The 12,237-nt window shown below is 40.6% G+C and overlaps 1 pseudogene; it reads left to right on the forward strand.

The window, feature by feature from the left end:
- The window catches only part of LOC118829923, a 123,154-nt pseudogene extending 114,699 nt beyond the window's left edge, over positions 1-8,455 (forward strand).
- Positions 8,456-12,237: the final 3,782 nt, after the last annotated feature.

Below are 12,237 nucleotides of genomic sequence, written 5' to 3' on the forward strand. Positions count from 1 at the left end.
CAATCTTCCTAGAAAAAAATCTCCTACAGTGGTAGGAGATTCTGTTGTTTCCATCCTTCCTATATCTTCATTAATCTTACTCACTTTACTCATGGACTACTTAGAAGAGTGTACTGAATTAATGATACACCTCATCAGGTCAAATAACCACACAAAAAGCAAGTAAAATATTTAATAATATAGAGGACAACTGGAGAAAGTTAAAAAAAAATTGAATACCATACAAATTCATGCAACCTATGCATGGCTTATTTTTTTAATTTTAAACATGTTTTTATATTTTAAAAAATTTAAAAATACACTGAAATAAAACTTCCTATTTAATTTCCTGTACTAGTTGTTAATTGTTTCCATTCTGTTCAAGCCTCCAATTCTAACTCAACTATCATCATTCTTAGCATATGCTCTCACCTTTTTCTTTGTTTTTTGGAGGGAAGAAGGCAGGGCAATTGGTATTAAGTGACTTGCCCAAGGTCACACAGCTAATAAGTGTGTCAAGAGTCTGAGGACAGGTTTGAATTCAGGTGCTCCTGATGCCAGGCTGCTGCTGTAACTCACTGCACCACCTAGCTGCCCCTCTCACCTTTTTTTATAAAGGGGATCAAGGCTGCTCACTATTCCTTTCTACTAATCTATTTAAAAGTGCAGTGTGAGATATTTGTCTCCCTTTTTAAAAGAAATCAAATATCAAGCTCAGATCATGATTTTTTAATGAGTGGATTTCATATATTTCTTCTTTCCATGCCTCAAGTAATATAAATCCAATTTTGGGAATTAGGTAATTGCTATACAACTAGCAGTTGTACTTTTCCGTGATTCAGTAATATGTAGGTTTTACTTGCTTTGATTCTTCTAGCAAATTTCAATACACCACATGACCATCATCACCAAAATGAAATCATTGTCTCCTTGAAATCTGTTGTTGTTCATCCTTCATTTTTGAAAAGGACCAATGACATTGATGAGGTTAGGGAACCATGGGTTTTTAGGGGTTTAGGGGTGCTCAAGAACCCAAGATACCAATGCACAGAGTCCTGATGAATGAATTCAACTCAAGCCTTCTCAGCCAAAGAAAAACCAAGTTTATGGAAGATTGACCATAATAGGCAGACTCTTAGGGAGCCTGAGTGTGAGAAATGCGGTTTTGGGGAGCACTGGACTTCCTGGGCAGGGCTAAAGCCCTGAGGAAGAACCAAGTGATGGTCCCTTAGTCTATGGGGATCACAGGACCACCCTAGGCAGGGTCAGGCCCTGAGGAAGCACCATGTGATCACCCCTAAGGAAGGTTCTGCAGACCACAAGACTCCCAGAGGAAGACCAAGTGGTAGACCCCATTCTAACTGTGGGGGTCACAGGGCTTCCTAGGGGTTAGGACACTGAGGAAAACCTAAGTGATGGTCCCTTAGAATGGTTGTGGGTATCACAGGACTTCCTAGGCAGGGCTAAAGCCCTGAGGAAGAACCAAGTGATGGTCCCTTAGAACGGTTGTGGGGGTCACAGGACTTCCTAGGGTTTGACCCTGAGAAAGAATGGAGTAATAATCCCTAAGGAAGGCTGTGCAGACCACAAGACTCCCAGAGGAAGACCAAATGGTAGCCCCCCTTCTAACTGGGGATCACAGGGCTTCCTAGCAGTTAGGATGCTGAGGAAGACCCAAGTGATGGCCCCTTAGAATGGTTGTGGGGATCACAGGACTTCCTAAGGTTGGACCCTGAGAAAGAATCAAGTGGTGACCCCTAAGGAAAGCTGTGCAGACCACAGGACTCCCAGAGGAAGACCAAGTGGTAGCCCCCCTTCTAACTGTGGGGATCACAGGGTTTCCTAGGTTAGACTCTAAGGAAGACCCAAGTAATGGCCCCTTAGAATGGTGGTAAGATCACAAGGCTCCCAAGACAGGGCCGGAAGACCCAAGTGGTAGCCCCTTAAGAAGGCCGTGCAGACCACAGGATGGCCGAGGGAAATCCCAAGTGGTAGCCCCCTTAGCACCACGGTGGAGATCACAGGACTCCCCAAGGCAGGGTCATGAAGTTAGCCTGAGACATGCTTCCACAGCTCATTGCTTTCCTGGTAGCATAACCCTAGGAAGATCCATGTGATTTGACCATTCTCACTGGAAGAACTTAGGACCAGAGTGGGCAGAGGAAGGCATTTATTATACTCCTGGAGAGTGTGGGTGCAGTGCTCAGTAGGAACATTCACGCCAATACAGCAGTAGGAGTGAGGGTAACCAGCTCCTCCACTCCTGTTTGAGTTGTGGTTAGTTTGCATTCTTTACTTTTTAACATAATTTACTTAAGTTATGCAGTTTGTATAGGTAGGATAATAAGGATACAGAAGCAAAAGTGAAGTTATTTAGTTCTATCTTCCTTGTCTGAGTTAGGATTAATCTATATTCTTTACTACCCTACCTTCCCTCTTTAACATACTTAGATTATGCAGATTAGTAGGCCTGGACCTTGACCTGGACCTAACCCTTGAACTGACATGATAAGCTTCGACTGTTTCGACTGGTTTAGCTTCTCTAGCTTCCCCAGTCCCCAGCTGGCCATTGTCTTGTAGGTGAACTTTAGCTCAGCTATATGGATAGCTTCTGTGGGAGTGAAACCAGGTGCCATACTATCTTTTCTTACAGTGAGCATTTGTGAAGCTAATGCCAGCAGGCCAGATTGAACCTTGAGCTTTTGTAAGCAGGCTAGATTGAATCTGAGCACCTTCATGGAGGCAAGATGAGACTTATATACAGAAAGATTGTGGGAAGGATCTAGGGATGGTCAAGTAATCTGGGGTGATTAGAGGAGGGGTTTAGGGAGGGGCTTAAGGAGAAGTCTAAGGAGGATCTTGATGGGACTGGGGTGACTAGAGGTCAGAATCCAAGAACCAAGAAAATGGGATTTTGGTGGGAATCAAGGGTGGGAAGCAGCTGAAGGCAATCAGGAGGTAACAGATTAAAGTCAGGCTAGGCTAGTTTAAGGGTAACAAGAGATTTGGGCCTAGGGATAATGCAAGGCTTACGGCCTCAGGTGAAGGCCAGATCAAGTGGGAAGATTCAAGGAGAGTTAAAGGGGTCTCCCAGATTCTATAACCCATCGACACTACTAGGGCCATGTATTTAGTCAGGCATGAATTCAATATAAGGGAACAATGCTGCAAAAAGTCTACAGCCTTACTCTCTCCTCCAGATTCACTGAAGTACAGTGGTAAGACAAAAGTCAGAATAACCGGCTATGGGCTAGAATGTAGTTGATGACCTGTCTTTGTAAATTAAGGTCTTTCCCAGGCCTCATTTTGTCTGGGGCAATGTCCATTCAATGACTAAGGGCTAGGTAAGAATTTAGACAAAAGATGGTCTAATTTAGCATCACAAAAATATCTATCAGCAAAGGGAAGACCAGCAAAATTTCTGGCCAGAACAGAAAACAATTGCTATTTATACTCAATCTAAGCCATCAAAACTAAACTATGAGTCATAGAAGTTTGGGCTGGGGGCTCTTATTGCCCATTCAATGAAAGTTGAAAGGCACAATCAAGTAGTTCCACTTGAAACATAATGGGCTGGTCCAGAGATTCGTCTGAGTCATTTAAAACCATTTTTTTAATGACTGCTTTTCTGTTTTTCCAGAACTGTATTTCAAGATATCATGAATGAAAACTGTGCATGACAAAAAGTCAATTGTCCCAGCTTTTAGAAAAAGATCTAAGCCCTAAAATATCTTGCAGCGTATAAGCAAGCAAAAATCATACTCCTATGAACAGAGCACCCACGTAGTAAGGATATGGCATCCCAAGTGGAGAGAGGGACCGCATGTGGCGAGGGACTACAGCTATTTGTGGCTACAAAGCAGGTAGAATGTCATCTCTAGCCTCATCTTCCCTGGACCTCCTCCAAGAGATACTTTGATTCCTGCCAGCTCTTTTTTTTTTTCAGAAATACTTCTGCAAGTGTGCAAGCCCTCAGTTCTTTCAAAGTGGACTGATCTAAGCAGAGGTGTGATCATGGATTCTCCTGGCCAGAGTTAAGCACTCTTCTATGCACTGGAATCATGACCAAGGCCCCTGTACTGCTGACAAGGGTTGCTATAGCTCACCTTTAAAATGTGGACAATAGTAGTACCAACTTCCCAGGGTTGATTGAATCAGCAGGAGCGACTCTCATTTAAATTATATCTGAACTGAAATATCACCTTACTGTTGATGATGGGGTGATGGGACCTGGACCTCTACCATGAAAAGACTGTGTCTTTGAAAGCAACTGAGGCCCTGAATTTTCCTGTACATTTTAGCAGCCCAGATCACTGGCTGGACCCAAGACAACTGGCTCTCCTAATTAGCTTACTTGGTCCTTTCACTGTAGCATCTGGCCCACCCAAGACCACTTACCACTTCTTAATCCTATCCAGATCCTTTACTGTCCTTTTTGTATATAAATATTAGTCTCACCACCCCCGCCCTCCCCAACTAAGTTGCAGGTTCACTATGTTAGAAATACCAAGAATTTTACCTGGCCATGAGTGAATTTAGAAAAAAAGATTTTTATTTCACATCATTATTTGATGGGGTGACTTGGCCTCTGGCCCAAGCACACTTAAGCTAGTTACCAAAGCTCTTTTATAATTCAACCATATTCAAACTTCAGGTGCCCTGACCCACACTGGTCAGCTCTCACCAGACCCTACCCCTTGATTACATCTTCTCACTTCCACATTTCAATTCCCCCCTCCCTTCTCATCTTCATTTTCCTTATTCTTCTTTTTTAGAGGGGGGAAGGCAGGGCACTTGGGGTTAAGTGACTTGCCCAAAGTCACACAGCTAGTAAGCATGTCAAGTGTCTGAGGCCGGATTTGAACTCAGGTCCTCCTGACTCCAGGGCCGGTGCTCTGCACACTACACCACCTAGCTGCCCCTTTCCTTATTCTTTATACCAGCCTGTAGCACCCACACAATATTCACAGTGCAGCAGCAGCTATGAATATACTGGCGTAGTTCTGGATCGCAAAATACAAGGTGTTCCTAAAGTTTGGACACACAGGCACAATTGCACATTTTCAAGAAATGAAATGAATGAGATTTTCAACAACATTTTATTTCATTGGAATATTAACAAATAACATCTTCAATATGATTTCCATCATTTGTGATGCAAAAGTTGATGTGCTTTGCAAGATTCACGTGAACTCTATGCAATAACTCTGCATGGCCTTTGTGTCCAGACTTTAGGGACACCCTGTAGAACAGACTTTATGGAAGGCAGAACCAAAACACTTATTCAAACATCAGGAACAAGCCAAATCCATCTCAGCGACACACAATAACAATGCAGAGGGCACCGCCTTCCCAAAGCCCTCCCCTTGCTCAGGCCTGCCCATAAACACTCAAAGCTGGCTGCCTGCTGGCCTGCTTCCTCTCTCTCCCTCAGCTCTAACTGCTCTGACCACCTTCCTCTGTCCTGCTCCACCCTTCAGCAAGCTCCTCCCACCACAGGCTTCATGCAACTCAAACTCATGTAACTTAGGCTTCCATCTGACTTAAGCAGGTCACATGGGCCTATTAATGGATGGGAAAGATCTTCCCATTTACATTACCATTACACAAGCCAATATATCTTTAGTCCCCTCCCTTTTTTTCTGCATCAGATAGCACAAGAAAGGATCCCTCTCAATTGCTAAAGAAAACTGATGAAAGCATGAGTGTGAAGATTTGAGACTGGGCTATCAATAATAAAAGGTCCCATTATCCAGGGCCCCATCGGGTTTAATGGGTCTCATCCTTTTGTGAATGACACCTGACTGGCAGTTCTTTTGAGATACAGGAAAAGGACTTCTTAGAACAAAGGAGTCTGCCTTTTAGATATGCTGATTTTCATGCAGCCAACCTGCCCCCTCCTCTCTTTCTACTAGCAGCTTTTGTCTCTGACACGAGCCATCAATATGAATTATAATTTCTGGTTTTATATAATTTCTGTGGAAACAAAATTCAATCATATCTTACAACTAGGAATCCTGCCTACTTCTACTGGTGTTACGATAAACCTTGTCATTTGACTAGAAGAAGGTTTGAGTGCATAAATTCATTCCAAGCAGACCCTGCCCTGTACCCTGACATTTCAGGGATTCCAGTGACCCCAAACCACATCAATCCCTCACCTTATTACTACCTTCTATCCTTGAACCACCTTTGATTGGAGGGGGAGGGAAAGCTTCTGCTAGAACCTCTGTTTAATGAGATGGACCAGATTAGCCATCTTTTTGCAACTTCCTTTTGCATGTTGTCTTTCTCAATTACTTTGTAGGCTCATTTAGAGGAAAGATGGTTTTTCTCTTTCCTTTTGTATTCTCAGGATATAGCACAGTGCTTGGAAGGTATTAGATACTTAATAAATATTTATTGACTATGTACAATAGGAAATTTATAAGAAAAATCAGAGATGATAATTAGAAGGTAAGCATAGCATTAAGGGGGTTCAGGAAAAGTAGGAGGAGGTAACTAGTCTTGTCTTCAATAACATGAGAGTTGAAAAGGAAGGTGGACCCAAGAAAGAAATACCTTGGTACCTGATCAGGATAGATCCACAATGTGTCATTGGAACATTATTTCATTAGAGCCTCACAACAACCCTTCAAGGTAGGTGCTATTATTAGCCACATTTTACAGTTGAAGAAAGGTTAAATTACTTGGCCTGGGTCACACAGCTAGTATGTGTCTGAGACATCACATGAACTCAAGCCTACCTGACTCTAGACCCAGTGCTCAATCCATAGTTCTACCAGGTATGGTTGGAGAAGAAGTATAAAAATACATTCCACACTCAAAATCCTCCTTATATCAGCACCTTCAGGCAACTCCTTGGCTCTGGCAGGGGAAGGCTAATTAGTAAAAGGGAAAATGGAATAAAGTCAATTTAAAATAGCTACAGAGACAAAATACATCCCCTTCCTCTATACATAGAGAGAGAGAAGAGACACAAATGAAGAGTACAAGAGTTAGATAGGGAAAGGGAAAAAAGGGACTCTAAAAAAAGAAATTTAATACTTAGGGAAATATTCATATACTATGCACCCAAAGTTGCTATTCATAGTACCTACCTCATACTATTATTGAGGAAAGCATTCTATTAGAGTGAGCTATGTATATTATCATCATTCTTGAATATGTAGATACATATACAATACGCACATACACACACACACACACACACACACACACACACATACACACACATACTCTCAGCTAATCATGTTCAAAAGAGTCCAGATAGAAATGATACTGGGGCCATGTCAATCATTTCATCCCTCCTTTATATGTGAAGTTCTGTGCATGACTACACTAGTAGATTTTTTTTTAAATTTATAGTTTATTAAAACCATAGATACAGAGCTGGAAGTGACCTTAGAGGTCATCTAATGAAATCCTCTTATTTTACAAATGAAGAGATGAGATCAAAGAGAGAGTAAGTGGCATTTTCAAGATCACACAGTTATGGTAATAAAATTTTGGCATCTTTCTAAATGTTAAAATTAAAGCTTCTCTAGGCTCACTGAAATTATCTTCACTATAACTCCAATAGCAGAAAGGCTGGTGGGGATGATATGTACCTTGTATTATTTCCAGAAGATTTTGATCTCTTCTGGTCCATATATTTTTAATGTGTTTCCTTTCATAGAATTTGCAGATTAAAAGTATTCGGTATGTAACAGCATATCTACAAAAGAAAGAGTGATGGTATCTGCACCATCAACTTGGAGAGAACTCGGGGAAAGCTTCTGCTGGCAGCTCAGCCATCGTTGCCGTTGAAAAGCCAGCTGATGTCAGCGTCATCTCATCCAGGAGCACTGGCCAGCAATCTGTCCTGAAGGTTGCTACTGCCGCTGGCACCATATTTAATGCTGGACGTTGCACACCAGGCACCATCAGTAACCAGATCCAGGCAGCTGTCGGGGAGCCTCGCCTCTTGGTGGTCACTGATCCTTAGGCAGATCGCCAGTCTCTGACTGAAGCATCATATGTTAACTTCTCATCCACTGCACTGGGTGACACAGACTCCCCACTTCGCTATGTAGACATTGCCATTCCATTTAACAATAAAGGGGCTCACTCAGGGGTCTGATGTGGCAGATGCTGGCCCGTGAAGTCCTGCGTATGCATGGTAGCATCTCTTGTGCGCACCCATGGGAGGTTATGCCTGATCTTTACTTCTACAGGGATCCAGGAAGGGCAGGCCACAGCTGAGAAGGCAGTGACAAAGGAGGACTTTCAGGGTGAATGGACTGCGCCTGCCCCAGAATTCACTGCTGCTCAATCGGAGGTGGCAGATTGGCCTGAAGGACTACAGATGCCATCTGTGCCCTTTCAGCAGTTTTCCACCAAAGATTGGAGTGCTTGGCCAGCTACTGAGGACTGGTCTGTGGCTCCTACTGCTGAGGTCACTGAGTGGGTAGGAACTACCACGGAGTGGTCTTGAGTTTTACCCCAGATACTCTAATAATTTTGGAAAAATGATGATGGAAAATAAACATTGGTTTCTTACCAAAAAAGGGGGTGGGCAGTTAGGTGGCACAATGAATAGAGCACTGTCCCTAGAGTCAGGAGGCCCTGAGTTCAAATCTAGCCTCAGACACTTGATACTTTGCCTTCTACCTCCAAAAAAAGAAAAAAAAGAAATAGAAAACATCGATAATTTTTTTAAAGTCTATGAAAAATCTTTTTCTTAAGTTTTTATTAACCTATATTGCATTTGGTCAGTCATACAGAACAGTTCAATACATAATGATGGCACATGGTCCAGTTCCAATACAAATTATTGGTTGAATTATCTAGAGTATCTTGATGTCCGGATTTGTCATATGGGAATTTGTTTGTCCTTCCAAAGAAGGACAAATCACCAGTTCATTTCTTCCTAGGTATTTAATATGTCCTATTTTTCGTTAAGCTTTGTTTTTGTTTTTGCAGCTTGCAGTGATATTACTACATTTTAAAAGTATAATTTGCATTGATCTCTAAATTCAGGCCTTTTAAAATATAGGCTTCTATAAATTCTAGTGGTAATGACTTGAATTACCATCATAAACTCCTCCATTTCCATAAATACACATGCAGCTATTCTGTCATTTCTTTCAAGCTTCTGTGTCAACATAGCATTGGTAGTGCTCATATAAGTGATTTCAGTTACTTTTGACAAATCCTAAAGAGGCACATACTTGTTATGCAGTCAGTCAGTAAATTAGCATTTTTAAGACCCATTTATGTACTAGGCCAAGGGTGGGGAACCTGTAGCCTTGAGACCACATGTGACCCTCTAAGTCCTCAAGTGCAGCCCTTTGACTGAATCCAAAGTTCATAGAACAAATCCTCTTAATAAAAGGATTTGTTCTGTAAAATTTATACTCCATCAAAAGGCCACAAACAAGGACTAGAAGGCCACATGCAGCCTGGAGGCCACAAGTTCCCCAAGCCTGTACTAGGCACTAAAGTGCTGGGAATACAAGAAGAGGCAAAAGATAGTTCCTGCCTTCAAGGAACTAATATTCCTTTCTTTTTTTTTTTTAATTTTTGGGCAGGGCAATTGGGGTTAAGAGACTTGCCCAAAGTCACACAGCTAGTACGTGTGTCAAGTGTCTGAGGCCGGATTTGAACTCAGGTCCTCCTGACTCCAGGGCCAGTGCTCTACTCACTGTGCCCCCTAGCTGCCCCAAGGGACTTATATTCTAATTGAGGAGGCAACAAGCAAATACGTGGGTATAAACAAACTAAATACAGGACAAATAGGAAATAATTAACAGAGGAAAGGCTCTAGAATTTAGGAATTAAGAAAATGTTCTGTGGAAGGTCCAATTTTAACTGTAACTTCATACAAACCAGAGAAGTCTGGAGGCAGAGATGAGGAAGGAGAATATTCAGGCAGTGTGGACCTACAGAGAAAAAGCCTGGAGAATCTGCACATGCTTAAATGTTTATTTACTTGTTGGCTCCATTCCTTTGCTAACACTTTTCCCTATGCCTGGCATGTCTTTCCTTTCCTGCTTCACTTGCTGGATTTCTACCCAGTCCTTAAAGCTCATTTCAAGTATCCCCTCCTCATTCAAGCACTCTTGTTAGTAACGATATTTTCTTTCAGCCATTAAACAATCTCAGGATTAGGTATACCAGGCCTTATGGAAATTCCATGAGGAGAGACACTTTAATTTTTTTATATATCTACAGTAAGTTACAAAGCCTGATGGCATATGCCCAGTAACAAACTACATCCTACTTTATATACATTTGCTTTTAACAATTTACACTCAACGTGGTGAAATTGTATTTAGGGAGTCATTCTTAAATTGAGAAAATAGCATGATTATAATTATTATATTAGATAATATTTTAATCAGGCAACTCTTATATTATGTTATGTTATCATATAGGCAGGCGGTATAATTACACAGACCAATCCCCTTCTAGCCCATGGTTTGGATTTCACCAGAACCATCCAGAAAAATGGAGGAACTCAGTAGAGCTTTAGATCTAGCTAGCTAGAGATATTAGACACATAATAGTATTGTCTATATATTATGTATAATACATATATAAGAGAAAAATATATATGTGTATGTAAATATACATATAGACATGCACATAGACGTGTGTGTGTGTGTGTGTGTGTGTGTGTGTGTGTGTGTGTGATTTGCCTTCTCTAAACTGGCTGCATAGACTACCTGAAAATTTTCAACTGTTTACCTCACTTTTTATTATATAAAGAGCCAAGGGTGGGGAACTTGAAGCTTTGAGCACACAGGTGGCCCTCTAGGTCCTTAAGTATGGCACTTTGACTAAATCCAAACTTCACAGAACAAATCCCCTTAATAAAAGGATTTGGTCTCTAACACTTGGACTCAGTCGAAAGGCCACACCCAAGGACCTAGAAGGCCACATGTGGCCTTGAAGCCACGGGTTCCCTACCATTGAATATTATAGACACTTCAGGCATAAAGGTATTACTGGAACTCTTAGGACAATAAATCTTAAAAAAAAAAGTCTTATCTTTGTAGATGATGTTATGGTATACTTAGAAAACAGTAGAGAATTGATTAAAAACCTAGCTGAAGCAAAACTATAGGAAAGTTGCAGGATATAAAATAAATCCATATAAATTATCAACATTTCTACATACTACAACAAAACCTAGCAAGAAAAGATAAAAAGTGAAATTCCATTTAAAATAACTACAGATACAGACAAGATAAAATACCTGGGAGTCTATATGTCAAGAAAAAAACAAAAGACTGTATGAATAATCACAAAATACTTTTCACACAAATAACGATAGGTCTAAACAGGTGAAGAAATATTTATTGCTCATGAATAGGCCAAGCCAATATAATTAAAATGACAATTCTACCTAAGTTAATTTACTTATTCAGTTCCATATCAGTCAAAATGCCAAAGAATTACTTCATAGAGCCGGAAAATATAGCAACAAAATTCAACTGGAAGAACAAAAGGTAAAGTATGTCAAGGCAATCAATGAAAAGAAAATGTGAAAGAAGGTGGCCTAGCAGTACTACATTCCAAACTATATTAGAAAGCAGTAAAATTGAAAACAATCTGATACTAAGAAATAGAGTACTGGGAAAAGTGAAATGGATTAGGAACACAACACACAGTAGTAAATGACCATAATAATTTAGTGTTTGATAAACAGTAAGATCCAAGCTTGGGGGCAAGAACTCACCATTTGACAAAAATTTTTGGGAAAAATGGACAACAGTTTGGTAGAAACTAGGCATAGAACAATATCTCACACTGTATACTAAAATCAGGTCAAAATGGATAAATGATTTAAATATAAATAAAGGGCATTATTATAAGTAAATTAGGGGAGAGCAGACAATTTAACCTGCCAGATCTATGGATAAGGGAAGAGTTTATGACCAAACAAGAGCTAAAGAGGATCACAGGAAGTGAAATGGATAATTTTGATTACATTACAGTAAAAAGGTCTTGCACAAACAAAAGTAATGCAACCAATGTTAGAAGGAAAGAAATAAATTGGGGGGAGGGAATTCATAGCAAGTTTCTCTGATAAAGGCCTCATTCCTCAAATATATAGGTAACTGAGCCAAATTAATGGTCAATGGATAATGAACAGGCAGCTTTCAGAAGAAATCAAAGGTGTCAATAGTCACATTAAAAAATGCTATAAATCTATTGATTTGAGAAAGACAAATTAAAACAATTCTGAGATACTACCTCATACTTATTAGA

This window comes from Trichosurus vulpecula, chromosome 8, assembly GCF_011100635.1.
Source record: "Trichosurus vulpecula isolate mTriVul1 chromosome 8, mTriVul1.pri, whole genome shotgun sequence".
NCBI lineage: Eukaryota > Metazoa > Chordata > Mammalia > Diprotodontia > Phalangeridae > Trichosurus > Trichosurus vulpecula.